The 18950-nt window shown below is 42.1% G+C and overlaps 1 protein-coding gene across 2 annotated transcripts in view; it reads right to left on the bottom strand.

The window, feature by feature from the left end:
* The window catches only part of ANK2 (ankyrin 2), a 345813-nt gene that overhangs the window by 230020 nt on the left and 96843 nt on the right, over nucleotides 1–18950 (bottom strand). The window lies entirely within an intron of this gene.

Below are 18950 nucleotides of genomic sequence, written 5' to 3' on the forward strand. Positions count from 1 at the left end.
TCAGGGAAGGAACATGAGGCGCTTCTGTGCAAGGTGCTGGCCACAAACACGCCCCCTCCTCATCCCAAAACACATACACACGAGCGAGGCATTGAGCCACGACTGTAACATCTCAGAGATGATTCACGGTTGGTATTGAAACAGACAATGGCAGCGTGATTGGCACAGCATAAGGCGATAGTTTGTACTACTAAAATAAATCACCTCCTCTTTGTTTTGAAGGAGTAATACAGCAACATTCACATGAAAACCCACGTGAGAATTACAAACGCATTCTTCCATTTCTTCTGGTGAATATGTTAAAAAAAAAAAAAAAAAACCACAAAAAACCACCAAACCTGTTCCACTTACAACTGGACACCCAAGTAACTTGCCCTCCTTCTCACACCGTAGCGAAGGCTGGGAACAAAAGGAAAAAGTCACTTTAACTGCTTGCTCAGCAGAGGAGAGGTTGGAGAAAGTGGAAGGGACCCAACGAGGCATGAATACGCTCTCCCACAATCGCGCTGGCTGCTAACACAACGAACATCTGCAGCACCAAAACAATGTGAGCAGTGTAACAATCTGAAAATCCTTTTTTCTTTTTGTACTTTAAGAGTGACTTCTTTGTTACTGCTAGCAGTAGTAAATTCTACACTAAAAGAAAAATAACTCATGGAAAAGTAAAGGGAGCTACAAATCCTGACGAAGGCGGGTGCTATACAACACTGCATCTGTTATGCCATAATTAGAGCTGCAATCACAGTCACAGCGAGTATTTTGGGGAAGACATACAACAGTCATTTGTTATCAGCATCAGACATTCATGGAAATCATTTGTGAAACCTGTGAAGATGTGGTTATTCTTTTAATTTACAAAGCAGCCGACTCTGCACACAAACGCTGTTTTTAAAGACAGAGGTCATCTCCCCTTTTGCATTTGAGACAAATTTTGCACAAATTCATCCCCCTCCCCAGCCCTTTTTTCATACAAAACTGAGCCTTTTACAGTCTTGGTCTGATAGTTGTTTATTCCCACTAAGAAGTGGTCCTTGGATTAAGGCAGATCGTTGAAGTACGTGGCGATGATGTATTGCGTGTTTTCTTCTTGCAACAGTGTTTCTTGCAAAATTAAAAAAGAAAAAAAAACCCCGACGCTGGTATTTCTGAACGTCAATACAGAGAAAACTTAAATCACACACGATGGTTCTGAAAACTCAGAGGTGACGGTGCAGCGGCGTAAATGGGACGAAGAGCACGGATGCTCACTCTCAGCCAAATCCATCGCTTGTGCCTCTGTCCCCAGCAGAGATGGGACTTGCCGCTACACTTTTAACTCTGTATTTATTTCAGTCTTCAAGGTGGAAAAGAATGAGGACACAGGATTGCAGGAGAATCCCATGACAGCCAGGAAAAGGACCAGATTTTCCTGAGAGACCTTCATGATTGAAGGCTTGATGCCTTGTGACAGGGAGAAGCGGCTGGGAAGTCACCGTGAGGAGCAAAAGGCCAGCGCCCCTGGGAGGGAGCCAGTGTAAGGTGTGAGGAAGAAGCGAGAAAGACACAGTTTGAGGATTTTCCATTTCACGGTGCAAGTTTTCTAGTTCTTTGTACTCCATCCTCGCAGAAGTCCGTGCCGGGGTAAAAATAGAGGGGGAATTAAGCAGTGGTTAGCTAGAAAGCTAGAATGCAAAGAGCAGGATCCCTCATGGTAAGAGACCAGCCCGTAATTGTCCATCATCAAGCCACATTTCTCTCCTGATCTTTTATTTTTCCTCCTATCAATACACAGCAGCTGCACACCACTCCCTGTGAAATCAAGCGTACAGCGCGACAGCACCCACAAACAAAATACTGGAAAAGCCTTTTGTGAGAAGCATCTCAAATACTTATCGATGAGAGCTACCACACCAGCACAAACTCACACGTACAGATTTACTGAAGGACAAGCGCCTCTTTAACCTGAACTGCTCTTAGCTCGTGTCCCCACAACCCGGGCATCCACCTTTGGGAACACAACAGTTGTGTAGTCAAAGAAAATAAATGCTCTTGCTCGGTAACAACGCGCCAGTACGCTTCATTTCCCACAATCCCAGAAATCCAGCATGAAACCGAACCAACCTACCAACCAGGGAGTCACAGCTGGTGTGAATTCACAATAGGTTTAATTAACTGCATAAACTCAGGTCTAATAACCACAAAAACCGTCTCAAAAAAAAAAAAAATGCCCCAACACCCCAGTAAGTCCTAAATATTCAAGACTGCTGAAGGCATTCTTCTTCATTTAAAGCACTTAGGGGAAAAAAATAAAATTATAGCATGTGGATTGTATTTCCTTCACAAAGCAGAATTTATTAGCTGAAAAACCACGTAGACATAACCAAACTTCTAACAGGGGGAATTGCACAGGAAGTAATTTTTAACTGACTTGAAACAGAGGGCTGCAGTCACATACATCATCACCCCTCGGCAGTTTATAAAAGGGACATCCTATCTCCAACCCGTATCTCTCAACCCACAGAACCCAGTGCAGGATCAACGGCTAGTAATTTATCACCAGGCGGTTCCCACAAAAGCGGGTTTAGACGACCAGGCAGATTAGCGTTGTGGAAACTTCCCACGGATATATCCTGTCGGTTCTGGTGTTTCGAGGCCTCTTTTCATCACACCTAAGCCCAGGTGCTTAGCTCAAGTGCCTTAATCCACCCAACATCCGAATCGCGCTCCAGTGAACCGCCTTTCAGGTTAACAACGTGCAATTACCTCTCTTCATACAGCTTTGATGAAGGGGATCCCACCCCGGCTTAAATTTACTTTATGGAGCTGAACAGAAAATATGCACCAAAAGCATGAAGCAACTCTCAAGAGTTCTTCAGCAAAGCGCTGGCCAGCCTCTCCGCAAACGTTGCCAGAAGCTTCTTGTAGTACATTCGCAGGAACGGCAGCAGTAATAAACGAATCCCTTTAACGCGATAAGCACGGTCAGTTGGAAGTTTTGCTTGGGTGTTTCCCAGACCTAGGCCCCTCGCTCCCAAATGCCTTCACGTAGGCACGTTAACCAAAGCCGAAGAAGAACGTCCTCTTTACAGCTGTTGGCAGATGACGCTAGCCTGCACTGAGCTCTGCGATGCTGCAGTTGGATCGCGGCTGCTGTGTAAGCTATCGGGCTCGTAACTAAGCTCAGGCGTGTCTACACGGTCACTAGCTTCCCTTCTTCTATCATAGAAGTCATGCTTTCCTAGGAGAAAATAATCATCTTCTTTTTCCAGAGTCATCCCTTATGGTATCATTCCTGGTTACTTCCACAATTAAAAAAAATTCAGTCCTACAAGGTCAGCTCTATTCCCACTGAATTCAACACCATCAGATCCATTACATTTCAGATGTCTAAAATCCCACCACTGCAACAAACAACAAAAATGAAAAACTTATAGTTCAACTCGGACTTCTTTCTGCACATTGACCTCGCTTCATATTCTGCACCTGCGCTATCTATACTTTAAAAAAAATATTTAAAAAATCATCATAAGTCAGAGCACTTTCACGTCCCAGATTTTGGAAAAAGAAGACTCAGGAGGACTTATGAATGTGTACAAATACCTGACGGGAGAGGGTAAAGAAGACTGAGACAGGCTCTTCTCAGCGGTGCTCAGTGACAAGAGACCATGGGCACAAACTGAAATGCAGATTATTTAGATAGACTATGAATTCGTAATCCTTAGAAACACTTGAAACTTGACCCGACACAGCTCTGAGCAACCACCTGCCCCAGCTGACCCCTCCCCACCTCAACCACTCTGGGATGCTACAAATACAAAGCCTTGATTCTGCAGCTGTTTGAAGAGTGCATTGCTTTTAGTAGTTCTTAAAGGCATTAAAATACGCAGGTGTTCCAGTTGAATAACTGAGAATAATTTAATTCTTAAAATGGTGACACCTATATTTTGTCAGTTGCTTCTATGTTTAGCACTATACAAAAAAAAAAAGAAATCCCCTCTAATTATCACGTGCAGCAAGTGCTCTGTATCTATTGAGCGCTACGCCACAGATGATCATCTGGGATTTTATCGACTCGCCACTACAGGAGTTTCTGCCCGTTACCTTGAGCTGAACCCTCAGCTTCCATCTGTCCCGCCCTGATAAGAGACGGACAATAGAGGGAATCGGAGGCGGATGAAAAAGCTGTCTATGGTTTACCACTGAAATCGTTAAACCGAACTGTAGTAGGAAAGAGTTAAAGTAAGCATTTATTTAATTCTACCAAAAAAATCTTAACAAATGATTTTTATGATGATGAAATTAAGTTAAATAACACATATCACAGAAATAAGCGTTTTTACACGCTGTTAAATAACTGTTCCCTATTTGTTCCCTCCTCAATGAATACAGCACATACAGAATCAGTATCAGAGAAACAAAAGGTGCAAGCACCAAAAAAAAACCAGAAATAGACCAAGGAAAACATTTTTACCCTGCTCAACCGAGAATGAAATTATTTCTTTTTAACTTGGCAGGCACGTTATATTTTTTTTCCCCCTGCAGTTTGCTCTGTGTAAAAATGCTGAGAGAAATCCTGGCCCTGATAAAGACAAAGGGAGTTTCATTATTGACTTCATCCAGCATAGCCAACCATTGCTATTTAAACACAAAACCATCTCCTACTAATACAACCATCATCCTTATGCAAGGAGCAAGCAGGGCTTTAATATATCAAACTTGACTCAGAGACCACAGAAAATATTTATTATTTTGTTTAATGCAAAGCGGATACAACCCAATCACTTCCTTCCGTGTGCTCCTTGGTACGAAAGGACTTGTTTCACCCCCTCTGTCAAGAAATAACGACAAAATCTAACTGGCCAATTCGTATCAATTTAATTTCATTTTCCCCAGCGTATTTTCCAGTTCTCAGCATGGAAAAGGAACTACGAAGGAAGACCAATGGTTGAACCACTTGTCAATGCCCGCTGCTGACAGATACTGAGAATAACCGCATGGCCGCAAACTCTTGGCTACCTGTGTCTGAGTGAGGACACACAGCAATAGTTCAGGCAAGTAGGACTTGAAGCAGAGGCCTGAGGTGCGGTACAGGTGGGTGCCCAACCTGTGAGAATCCAGACGGCTCCACTAAGGGACCTGAGCAGGACCTATCATTCCAGACATTTGCTACCTCAAGCAAAATGCTGGAAACAGTCTTACTTTTTTCTTATACCTAGTTGAGAATGGGACCAGGGAAGAGATGAACAATCTTTACAATGAGAAAAGTTGAGGTGCTAGCCCAAAATATAACTCAAGAAAAAAAAAGTGTAAAAAAAAAAAAAAAAAAAAGAAAGCACAGTGACCAAAGAGGTGAATCAGTGTTTGTTCTACTAATACTGACTGTAATATCTTAATAAGCACATTCCTCCAACCACGTGTCACAATTTTTCATTAAAAATAACCTATTACGTTGCATTTAAGAAATATCGGAATGTTACAGAGTTTCCATCTAAAACACGTGGCAGCGACCTTTCTTTAATCTGGACTGAAGTTACCCAGCTACGATTGACCTGGGAATACCTCTTCTCAGAATAGTCAGACAGCCAAGAAAGAAATACTAAGCCATCTTCCAAGAAGTACACCTGATGCATACTTCCATTCTTTTAGTAAATTATGTCCGAAAAAAAGAAAACTAATAAAAATTATTTTTAAAAAAAAAATCCCAGGTCCATTTCACTTCTCGTTTCCGAGTTCAGCACCACGGCCGTGGACAGCAGCACAAACCCTACCCATGGCCGAGGCACCTTCCAGTCGTTGGCTTCCTTTGCTCGAGCCTCCTAACACCGGCACAAGACAAACAACCTCTCCTTGCTCGTTTCCACACAGTAAATATTTCCGTGGCTAATCCACTTGGGTGACTCATTTCCCCAGGTGAGTATCTGTTGTTGGTAGCAATCTCAAAACAAAGACGATACCTATCTGCGTGTTCTCGGTATGAAGGAACAATATGTAGTACTCTCTCGCCATCAAATATACCACAGTTGATGATGCACAGTAATACTGAAAATGTGTATTACAGCAAAGGTTCTTCTTTCAATGGTAAGTATTTCCAAATTGTGAAAATTTGACATCTGAGCTTGATACAGTCAACAACTGGTATATGTGTTTAAAAAAATAATATATATATTTAATTACTTGCCTCTATTCTTTGTTGTTTCTATCATCTCAAAAAAAAAAGTGTCATTCCATGGAAGTGGCAAGGAGCTATCAATATTTAAGATTTTTCAAATGGGATTCTCAATGGTCTTTAAACACTGATCAAAGTCAAATCTGCAGTGCTATATGCTGGAATAAATCTGAGACTACCTATTCAAATACTCATTACAAGTAAGTAATGCAGTATGCAAACGTGACACTTTTTTTTTTTTTTTTTTTTTTTGCTAGAAAGAGTGCGTTATTAACGTCAAGCCACCAAACTCGCTAGATGAATAATTTTTTAAAGAAGGAATTAACTTTAAAACAGGTGGTTATTTTTATGGAATGCTAACTTACTTTTACTTTGCCCTTCAGTATTAACATCACCTATTTGCTGGGATTATACAACATTTCTAGCATTATCCGCATGATAATTGCCAGCCAAGTTTTGCAGAGGTACGATCGCATAGTTTAAAGTGCTCCACAAAACATGTACGCAGCAAAGATTCACATACAAACTGGTAGTCGAAACACAGACTGAAAAAACGTCATACTAGGGAGAACAAATTCCTCTCTGCACTTATAGCGTGCTGCAGATGAAAATCTATAAACTGGATGCGCAGTTTTCTGCCCAGTGGGAGCTGCAAATTGATCGTTTGCATTATCCATCCATCTGGTAGTTACAATTGAGTGTACGTGACCTCACATAACACCTCTCTTTAGAGGACATCAAACTTAAGCAAGGAAAAAGGCTCTCGCGTACCTTGCGATTATCATGCTGGTCACATGCTCCGTGGCGATCGCCATAGTAACCAGACACTTACCACGGATGCTTTCTAGCTAGAAGCGTTCTTCTCCTATGCCTTGAATTTTTATTCTTTGGGTAACTGTTAGTTTATGTTTTCTTTTGGACTAAAGGACTCAAGTTTTTTGCATTCATTTGCAAAAGCAAAGATTACCCAAAACGAAATCCAAAATCAGTTATAACACGAAGGAAAATTAGAATAAATGTTTATGTTAGGGGTTCTATAAAATACAGTACCTCGTATCATTTAAAACGCACAAACTGCAAGAGAAATGTGTCATATTTTCAGCAGAATGTAACAAAACAAGAGAACAATTTTTTCTTTCCAGGTACTCAAATGAGCCTCTGAGGTTGAAATTATTACTGTTATATACAACCTTCTCTCGCTAGGTACTGTTTTCATTTTTTTGTAAAATATCCCGATCGAACTTCCACTTCTCGGGTTTAAGGGGGGTTTTTATACTGACTGTCTCAAGATGACCTCCAAACGTTCATCTGAAAGAGTTCAGCTAGTAAAGATTTTACATCCACATGGATCAAAAAGCACAAAACGGGCAACAGGATCGCCAGCACCGGGGGAGCAGAACCAGGACCGAATCTGGGAACGGCACCGGTGGCACAGGAGGAGCAGAGAAACTACACCGTGAGGTCGAAAAAGGGGATACGGACAGAAGAGCCGGGGCTTCCTAAAGCCTAGTGAACTCCAAAACCATCAAGATCTACAATCAGCAAAAGTTTTGAAACGCTTTAGACAAACTGTGGAGCGGCTCACATACGGAGCACGAAGCTGCTGCCGTTATTACTAAGAAGGAGCAGGTGGTTGTTCCAGAAGTCAGGAAAAGTTAATAGCAATGGTGTCTGTGTAACCTTAATACTACCTGTGTTAATGCCTTATTTAGTCTGTAATCGTATCATCGCGTATCTTTTATTTCACTAGAACCACCTGGCTCAGGGCTTAGATGCCTACACTAAGGCATCAAGAAGAGATACAGAGCGAGGGCATCTCTTACCTGATTCGCAGATCTTTTTAGAGAAATCGCAAGACATACGTGGTCTAGGGCACCGTAGGACTAGGAAGAGGGTGGTGGCTCCACAACTAGGACAACCGAACTTCACACCAGATAACAGGATTCATGCTGCTGCTTCCGTCCCTTCCATCATACTTAACGCAAGACAGGTGCTTAAAAACAAGCTGTTCACGGGAAAGCGTCTGATTTTCTGCATGCTTACCAGAGATCTCGTGATCTTTTCTTCAAAGGGTTAAAAAACTCTCAGGCATAATCAAAGTCAAGAGGACAGTTTATAACTGGGATCGGTGAGATGGAAGACACTGAAAAACACAAGTCCTCGGTTTCCTGAGCTAAGGGTCCAAACAGTCAAAACTTTTGAACGTCATTTCTCTCTCTCTCTCTTTCAGCATCCCATCTATTGAATAGGAATAATTGTGTCTCTTCACTTAACAGAAATGTAATGATAATTAACTAATTTGTTTTCAGCTCTCTGGATATTACTTTGATGAGCAGTATAGATGAACCCCCCCAGGGAATAATAATTCTGTCTTCAAAGGGGGAGGGGGTGTTGAACAACACGTTGTAAATAAGGCCTAGGGCCACACATCGAACGACGAGAAGGAAACAAGCTATTGAACGGCTGTTCATCAAACACGTATCGTCTATTTTGTGCGCCGAATACAGCAGGAGCTGGTGGAAAAAGCACTACGGGCACGTGTGATCGAAGACTGTATCATGATGTACGCACGTGACTGGGCCAAACAAAGGTTGCAAGAGCATCTTCTAACTCTGCACACTCACTTAACTCCTTTCAGTGTAGTTTTTAAGTTTATATACAAAAAATGAGTAAGGACTCAAAGATAACACAGGATCAGAGTGCGAGACATTCCGATTTGACAGTCACTGCCATTTTCAGTGATCTCCTGTCTTAAGTACACAGCTTTTACTTGACGATATCAAATCCAACATCAGAAACTTGTTAGAAACACAAAAGGGCCAGCAAGAATTTTTTCAGAAGGAAAAAAAAAAAAAAGGCTAATTAACTGAAAATACATATTGCACAGGCAAGACGAGGAAACGCAAGCTCTTCTGACTTAATCCCAACACTGACGCCAGCTCCTTTGGCTTTTATTAATCATTACTAGAGCAAATCCCTGACGCCCTACGAGCTCGCCAACTGGCTCCGACGCTACTGCATCCAATCGCTCAACTCCCTACGCCAACCCCACGCTGCCAACAGGGCTGTAGCTAAACGCATCCTATTACAAACTGAATTTGTGAGCTGGAGAGAGAATTATTAGCGCAGGACACACCAGCAGTTTGGGTCCGTCCACGAGCACAGGAAAGGATTCAGACACGCGTGGCCGCCGCTTACAGTGCTGGGCTCAGCGGAAGGTCTCCACTGCCGTGCAAAGTCAGTTGACCTTTTATAACATTTTACCGGAAAAAATCTTGATGCTTTCTTAACCAAGGAAGTCACTGTATCACAAAATACCGAGACCTTGAATGATGGCTTTCTCCTAAAAATCTTCCCGTTCCATGCCCGCCTACACTGGCATCTTCCTGCGCTCCGTTTTTCTTTTCCTGCCACAATGTTCCATTTTGAAGCCGTTTAGTCAAAAAAATCTGGGACAGTTTCTTGCCTTGAGTGAAAAAACACTTCCTCTAACTTTCAGAGAAAAACTGCATGTCTATATATTTAGCAACAAAAACTGGAGTAACATTTAACAAAGAATTTGTTCTTCCCCTTGCTGTAAAATAACATTTCAGCACATCAATCTGGCATTCTTCTGCTGAAAATCCACCTGGTTAGAAAATATTCTCTTTGGAACTGTACCAATACGTACTCAGTGAAATACACATTAAAAAAAAAAAATCAGAGATACTTCCTTTTTTCACCAACAGGTATAGTACTTTGTTAAAAAAAAGCTATTTAAAAAATATCCACTTTCACAATATTAGAAAAAAACAGCACAGAAGAAATTGAGTTTCAGGTGGCCCTTGTACAGCTCTGTCCTCAGCAGAGCCCAACCTTCAGCCAAATTTCAATTCAGTGAAGCATCTCATCCCATTTAAGTGCTTTTCTGTACCGCGATCATCTTAAAAATGCACGCTGGAGTGGGGTAATTATAACATAACCTTATACAACAGCCTGCGAGCTTACCTATCCCGCAAATTAAAGCATAAAACAATGAAAAACCATATCTGTGTAGGGGTTTTTTTTACCTCATTTAATCACCCTTAAACAATAAGTCTTTTTAGGTCAAAAGTCTCAAATAAGCAAGAAACGAATGCTGTTCATTCCTAGAGACGACGGACACTTACTAAACCGATCTTTCCTTATTTTATAATCCTGCTATTTCTCTCAAAAAACCATAGTCACGGGCTTTCTGAGGTGCACTGCATAGGCAGGACTCGCTCACGATATATAACAACTTCCAAGTAAATAAGATTTAAAAATCAAATCCATGAGGATTTTTAAGTATAAACATCAGTTTTAACATCAGAACGTGCTTCCCCTACAGAGCTCGATTTTTGAAACACACTGGAAGAGACCACTTTGTTTCTTCTTTTTTTTTTTTTTAATTAATTTCTGATTTTTGAAACACACTGCAAGCTGCCACTTCCTCTGAAGAAATTGCTAGTACCCTGCACGTAGCAGCCCCGCTCTCTCGGATTCACCTTAAGGCGACAGCACTTCTCTTACGACGTGGCAATTAACACTCCCACGGTGAGTAACAGGATGAATCATTCCAGCAATAGCAAAAAAAAAAAAAAATATCCAAGGAAAATGGCTACACTGTGTATTCTTCTGCCTTAAAATAGGTTTTTCCTTCATGTGCTATGCTGTGAACGGCCCAAATACATTTGATCTTAGAAGAATTTTTCTCTTTATAGTATCTTAAGCCAAAGCATATAAAGAAATGAATGCATTTATTTTTAAGGAAACCTGGCAGCACCAGGAGCTCGGTTTAAACAAAAATAATCAAATAAATACAAATCCAGTGCTGGAGAAATGTTAATCTGACACAGCTCTGGAAGACGAAGGGCATCTTGCAGATATGAACAAGATGTAGGATAAATTTGCCCATAAAGAAAATCCAAAATCTTCATGGTCTGAGACACCTGCTGTCAGAAACGGAGGAGGAGAGCACAAAAAAACCCGACTTGATTCTCAGACAGCAGGCTTGAAAAGCTTTTCAGAAATTACCGGTTGCGCAATAAAAAACCCTTTCACTCCACAGTAGCGGCAATAGAACAGACTCGGGGGACAAAACGCTATGAGAGTGTTCTTCCAAACAAAACTTGGGTTTGCTGTTTAAATCCACCCTCGAGCCCACCCTTCGTCCGAAGAGTCCGCTTCCCCGTAGAAGCCAGAGCTAAACTTCTACTCCAGTCTACATTAGTTCTGGAGCAGGGAAGGCGACCTCCTTCCCCTATTTTTGTGCATCGTATTCCAAATTTTTTCCCCTCCCTCCATAACTACTTGCTAAACTCAATGCATTTACAAATATCTTTCTGGTTTAAAAAAAATAAATAAATACACACAACATTTTGGGTAATACACACTATTTACCAAAATCATTTTGGTAAACGGTCCATATTTCGGTCAATTAAAGAAACCCAAAACATTGATATCTTGTGAAGTACCAGCTCATTTTCTTTAAACGTGAAACTATTTTGCTGCAATTCTGCTGGTATTTGACAGTGGAGTTACGACACGGTAAAAAGTCCAACGTGGAAAGTCACCGAAAGCAGAGTGTGGGAGGGACCAAGGCCACCCGAAGCGCCTTACGGCACGGGGACAGCTCTGCTGCAGCCACAAGACCCGCCGATACACTTGACCTTGAGACAAGAGCGTGGAAGATACTGGCGTCAGTCACAACAAGAAATCTTCGAAAACAGACAAAAAAGAGGAAGAAAAATCAGAAAGCCAACGAAGCCAAAGACAGTTCTACCCTCGTACCTGGTTGATGAAACTCAATGAAGTTAATGAAACAAATGAGTTGAACCGAATCTTAGAGTGAATCAAAGGAAACTCTGCAGAAAGACATTTGGCCTATCGCCTATGGGTCATAAACGTAACGCTTGCTGGCGGATCAGCAAACACACGCAACTAGGTGAGAAAAAGCCTGAAATATTTGAACACAACTAAAGGAGGGCAAAACAGGTAGCAAATAAATTTGGATTATAAAACAAAAGAGTAACTTCCACAGAAGTAAGCAATATACATTTAGCATACGTATTGTGGCATTTTTACGACAGGGATTTATTAATAAGGGCTTCTTTTCCTTCTGCACCAATGTCAGGATTCTTAATGAGAACAGAAGGAATGTAAAATGTCTTTAGCATTGCTTTCTTGGAAAACCAGCTACAAGAGCAAATTTTGAAACCCAATCCAATTTGAACATCAGAGCTAAAATAACAGTTAAGAGAATGGTTTTACCTTTAACTGTAATTGCAAATTTTCATTTTGGAAACGTACGCAAAATTTCCACGTGCGGGATAATCAGAAAAGATAAACAAAACATTTTATGTAAAATAAATGGATGTCTTATCCTGCCAAGATGTAAAAATATTTCCTGGTGCCAGTAAAAATACTCATAAAATTTGGAATGTGAGACAACAGCTGGGAACAGTTAGCTACAGGAGAAGCTGACTGGTTTGTAGTTATTTTGCAAATCAACGCACGTAGTGGCAACCATAGGTTTTCGTTTCCTCTGTGATAAGCCTTTCATAGGAAGAAAACACTCAGCAGTATTTCTTTTTGCCACGCTTTGGAACCTACTATGAATTTCATAACTTTGTATTCAAAGGGTCTGAAACACTCTTTGAAGCACAAGAGCCAACGCAAGACGGAAACCGCCGCAGAACGGATGAAAAGGATCCTCAATCACATGGCGGCATGAAAAAAAAAAAAAAAAAAACAAAACACGCAGGTAGCACCAGCCTCGTCCCACGGTTGCAACGCTCACACCAGACGTCTTTTTACTGACCGGATGATTCGGATTTCTTGGTTCCTTTTCCAGCAGTAACTCAGAACCAGTTTTTCTGCAGGATGAATTTCTTCCTGCAGCAGATGCGCATCCGAGTTTCTCACTCTTTGTTTCAACAAACGCATTCTTGCTTTTTACTACGTGGGATGGGAATCAAAGCCTGATACAAGACAATGACTTTTAATTCCACGCAAGCGCCTACATGGCTAATAACCCTCAGTGGTTATCCAGTGAGGTAGTCCCTTCCTAACGGAGCAGACAAACGTTATTGAGACGCCAATACCCACAACTGTTTTCAGATCCTAAATGCAGAGGTAGAGGATTTTATCTAAAATACGAAGAGGAGAAATTAAGAGAGGTTAATGCCAAACACACCCATTCTGTTCCAGCAGAAAAAGCTTTCGGTAATTTTTCACTTGATAACGCGGGTTTTATTTCTTCCCTGCAGTATCTATAACATCCGGAAAACACTCGGTGTTTTGATAACGTTTCAGGAATGCGGAAAGTAAATTTTTTAACTCTTTGCTCCTTAGTTTCATGCAAACGTTTGCACTGCTGTGGTGGACATGAAACCTAGATACTGTATCTGAATGAAATCAAGGCGATGGCGAGAAAAGGTGGAAAGCAAGCGGTAAGCCTGATTTCTCAACGTAGAGTTCAACTATTTCCTTTTTAAAACATAAAACCAGCCTGGGTTTTAACCCATACTGCTGCATTACTCCAGGCGTACTTTAACATCAACAGGCAAAATACCCAATCATCTCACATATGGCTCATAATACAGGAGTACAAGTGCTCACTGTAGAAAGCGTATTTTTAAATATAAAGTTCACTTCGGGGCATAACACCACAAAATACTGCCTTGGTGAAGGCTTTTTTTTTTTTTTCCCCTAAGCAATCCCTATGGTTGAAGGGATCACAGATGAAGGCGGCCCCTGCATTTTTCATACTGTTGTATATGATTTCATAACTTATATGATCTCAGCAAAGTCAAGGACCGGTGTTCGGTACAAGAGGACAATTAACCTTCAAGAAGACCACCTTAAGGCGAAGGATTCTTACACACAGATAAAAATATTACCATTACGTATTTCTGTCCCATCTGTTCACTTAGGCATCTTAATACACTGTAGTTTAATCGCATCAAAGAGTGAGATATTGCTGATATCATTAGAGGCCTGGGACAAATGCACCCAGAAAACACAAAGTCAGCTCTCCCGCACCCAGCTCTACGTTAAACCAGGACTTCTTGCCTCAAGAGATGCTCTTTGGTGGCCGTCTCTCCAATCGATAGTGTGCTTCAGAATATAAACCAGCCACGTCTCCCCGCCCGCAGCTCCAAAGGTCACGCTGATCGTAAGATCAGTGCTTTAGGAAGAATAAATCCAGGGATTTAGAAATTCAGATCTCCTGAAGGAAAGCCCGCTTTCAGCAGGCATCGATCTACCAAGGGCAGAGGGGAAAAGCCGAGGTCTGCTGAGGCTAGGTGTGCCTGCGGTTCACGCCAATCTGCGGAGATTTGGACGGGCAACTCTAGAAGTGGGGGTGTTCCCCTGCCACGCTTCCATGAGCCCCGCGGACCCGGAAAACACGGGCTGCAGAAGAGAGCGGGCAGCTGAAGTCCAGCAACTTCACGCAGCGGAAGGGGCCACCGAGGCACCTTCCGCGGGGAGACCCGAGCCAGCACAACCCTCCCTCCAGAAGACAGAAAACCGTCCTGGTATTTCTTTCCCAAAATTAGAGTACCCTGTTGTTTGCTGCAATTCCTCCCTAGGTTTCTCCTTTAAAGCGTTCTGACTTTTGTCCGACTCCTCCTGTCCTCTGCACAACTTCTTCCCTCCTATTTGTCCCCCCTACAACCTCTCCCCCTCCCTTCCACCTTCTGCTTCCCCTTGGCAATTTCCCTTTTAGCTAAATCCAACCCAAACGCACATCTATGTTTAACACCAACACGCTGGGACTGTTTGCCAACCCTCCCACGGCTCGTTTGTTCCAGGCCTTCTGCTGCCCTGCGTCCGAATCGCCCGCGTCTGCTGCAAACTCCTCGGCACGAGGACCGCCTGTTGTTCTAAACCCATGCGGTGCCTCGCGCGTACGGCCCCGTTCTTCGTTATTATCATAAACTCCATCAATGCTTTCGGTTTTCTCGCTTCTGGATTGCTGGATGCTCGCTTCGCATGCCTTCTCTAATAAATCTTTCAGGTAAAAATCACAACCGCCTTTGAATATCCGTTGAGCAGCGCGCGTGATAAAGCGGAGCTGGGCGTTTGACGTAGAAACTCTGCGGAAAGTCGTCGCCGTAGATCAGCTGCTACCAACCGTTACCCTGCGACTTCTGGCAGCTGAAAGTATACCCACTCAGAAAAATACACTTTACACTAGAAAAACTTCCCATGATTTTGGTTTGGGGATTTTTTTATTTTTTTTTTTTTTTAAATATACTGTTTGCACAAGTTTAATTACAACCAATGCTGCTGGCAGCGACCAAAACACATCCTGCACGCTCTCCCCGCTCCGAGCATCGTCTACGACACCGACGCACGCATGCTCTCCCATCAGGGAGACCTTGACGTACCCTCTTTTCTTAGGTGATTCGCACAATTCCCAGCAACGTCCGCAGCAATTCCCCACGCGGTTGGCGGGGAAAACCCAACCCTTGCCGCAGGACCAAGAGCTGCTGCAATCCAAACCCTGGCAGAGGGGCGGCGCTAGGAGGAAAGAACAGCGCGTTCCCAAACACGGCAGGACCCTCTGAGTTCTGCCTTCGCCAATGAAAGCTTCTTTTCATTAAAGGGTGGAGAGAACAAAAAAAATAAAAAAAAAAAAATCCCCTTTTTTTCCTCTGGTCTTTGAAGAGCTTACATCCTTGCTTCTTTGATTTCAGGATTTTAGTGAAAACAAGCTCTCTACTGGGCTGGTCAAATGACTGTTAACTAAGAACTCCTGGGAGTGTTTAATCTATGGGTTTTTTGGGGTTTTTTTATTAATTGATGGTTAGGGTACCTTCTAATAATGACTCATCTAACGAAGAAACAAAAACCCAGCAGAAACCCTCTCTGCTCCTACAATATTAATGTTACAATGAACCCAGGCATCTCTCCACCAAAGAAGTCACCATACCTTCCCCCCCTCTAATTAGACCCAGGGCTTCCAAGGGAAAACTATAACGAGCTTTATATATGGCAGAGAAAAATATTTTAACATTTCATTTCATCCTATACGTAAAAATAAAATTTCATCATCAAGTTTGTGTCCAACAGGTGCCTTGAATGTGAAGACAGGAACAATTTGTGAATAGGAACAGAGGTACATTGGCAGAATTAATTAGGGAAAATAGTCTCACCAGCCCTGTCTTTCCTCCCTCCCCCATACTTAAATAATATAAATTATATATTTTTTCCAGAGATATCTCCATACATATCCCTGTGATTCTTTTTCTTTGACTTCACACGGATGCACATCGGCTTTGTGAAAGCCACGTAACCCATACAGCCTTAAGAACACACGCACACATTCAACCTCAGGCAGGGAGACTTTGAGGGAAGCTCCAAATTAAGGAAAATATTTGTATTTTTTTATGTACAAATAAGTTGTGCTCGTGATTTTTCAACTGAAACTGATTTTTCTCCTTCCGGGGGTTAAATTCACCTTCCTGGTTAACTAATGGAGCGGGGCACGTAACGGAGAGAAGAAACAAGGATAGGAATGCAGCCGGCAGCGGATAAGCGTAAAGCATCGCTGCGAATTGTAGAAGCTGGAAGCGAGTTCTGAGAAATTCCAAGCCAGGCGAATGCGCTTTGGACAATTTTGGGAACAACCCGAGCACAGCAGACACCACAATGGAGGAGATCAAGGGGAAAGAACAGAAATTCTTGCGTTTCTCTTTGTTGGCCTTTTCTGATGGTATACTCGCTTCTCTACCCAGGAATGAAACACGGCTAAGGCGATTCTTTTGAACCGTTTGTTGTAAATTTTCGTAAGTATTAAGTAAGCAGTTGGATGTGTCCATGTAAGAAAAATACCCAAGGACAGAAACAAGGAAAAAAAACCCCCAAAGACACGTAAAATCTCATTACAAATAACGCACAGCTGCCTTTCAAAGAGGATGTATTTTATTCTAATACTTCCTACGTCATTTCTGTCTTAAATTCCTAGAGTGATAAACTACACATGTCAATCAAAAAATACCGCCCCAGTAAAAGCAGGCTGCTCTTTTTCCTGAAACACAGGATGCTCGAAACAAGCTGAACCCGCACAACAGGACTAAGCCAAGGCAGAAGACATTACTTCACCTACTTGTTCCTGTCAACAAGCTAAGAAAATCCACTTGTACTAAAAAGCTCTTTTTTTTTATACCTCAAACAACACAGAACCGTTAGAGAAGCAACAAAAATAGTTTTAAGTTTCAGGCTAAATGCCGCGCTTCTAGTTACGGTTTGAGGTACTGAAACCTAGTAGGGAATTACGACAATCTCTCATCAATCCCGGACAACAGTTTTCATCCGTCACCTGTACAGAAGCTAATTTCATGAAAGGCTTTGCTACAGTGAGCAATTAGCCTCGAGTCAATCCTTCTCTTGCCCTGTACATTCATTGAAACCGCCCGCAAGCAATTCCTTACCAAAGGCTGCAACAGACTGAACTGCGATTTGCTACAGAGCTTTCGATATCACCCGCCATAAATCCTGAACCACGTCTTCACGCTGAACAAGTCTCAGCTCTTCGTGGTCGACTCGAGACGGCAGGCTGACTCGCAGCCAAAACAGAGAGCTGGCACAGAAAGGCATCGCCACCGCGTTAGGTGCGATTCGTTGGTTCGCTCACCGTTTTCTGCTGTCGAGGTCAGAACGTGGGCATCGTACAGACCTGACCGACCAGATCAGACCCGTCGGTATTTGTTGGAAAAGCGGCTGCTTCCAATGGGTAAAAATAGTAAAGAAAAATCAGCATTCAAAAATGACGAGTCAGAGATGTGTCTGCATCCTCTGTTTTGAGGATACGCACTAATAAATAAGAGAAATTGGAGGAGTTGGAGACCAGACTTGCACTCAAGATTTCCATCAACCCATTCCTAATCTACAATTTGAAAAGGGTATGTCTAGAAAAGAAATTACTTGGAAAATTTCTACTTGGCGCGAGGCAGGAATAAAGATGCCTTTATATGTAGGTGTGGCTGAAGAGTTCACTCAGTCGTTGCGTTGAGGTTTTCTGATTAAGAGGTGTTCTGTTTTCTGGGGTGGGTTTTGTTGAAAGAAAAAACTTTGTTTGGGAATTGCTGGTGACTGAATTTAACCATTACTAGTATTCTGATAGCATACCATCAGCAAAGAACATGCTACATGTTAACAGCTTTAAAGTTTATATTGTGTGTATATATGTATAACATGTATATACTTATACATATAATAACTACGTTAAGTTGATATGAAGAATCCAAATCAGAATCAAGCTAGCATTTTTTCATCAAAATAGAACAGGTCTGTTCCTTTCCTTACTTTGATTAAATTTTCTTAAAGCAATTAGGTGCCTATTCATAACAACAACAAATGATACTATGTTAGAATTTCTCAAGTAACGCAAATTTTAAGTTTTAACCCAGCTGAGAGCCTTTTTTTCAAAGCAATGATGGTCTTTAACGCTGATGAGGGCAGAGCTGCTCCTAGAAGCTAAGAACAGGCTTTGGTCTATGCACTGGTAGAGGAGTATTAAAGCTCCTCGCCAATGAACGTGAATATTTTAAAATAAGATCTCCTGCTATCCACGTGATGGATCACGAGCCAAGTCAACTTCTGCGGATGGACCTGACCTGAAAAAAAACCAACTTTTCAATTTGTGCATATCCACTCATCCCCCAAAGGAAAGATGTCTGAGGATCACTGGAACATCAGTAGGTTTATGAGAGCTGCAGAAGCGTCAGTAAGTTTGCGGTCGCTGGCATAAAGCAGAAGAGTGCATTGATCGCAACATGTGAAACGCTTCCCCAGT

The sequence above is a fragment of the Grus americana genome, chromosome 4, assembly GCF_028858705.1.
Source record: "Grus americana isolate bGruAme1 chromosome 4, bGruAme1.mat, whole genome shotgun sequence".
NCBI classification, from domain to species: domain Eukaryota; kingdom Metazoa; phylum Chordata; class Aves; order Gruiformes; family Gruidae; genus Grus; species Grus americana.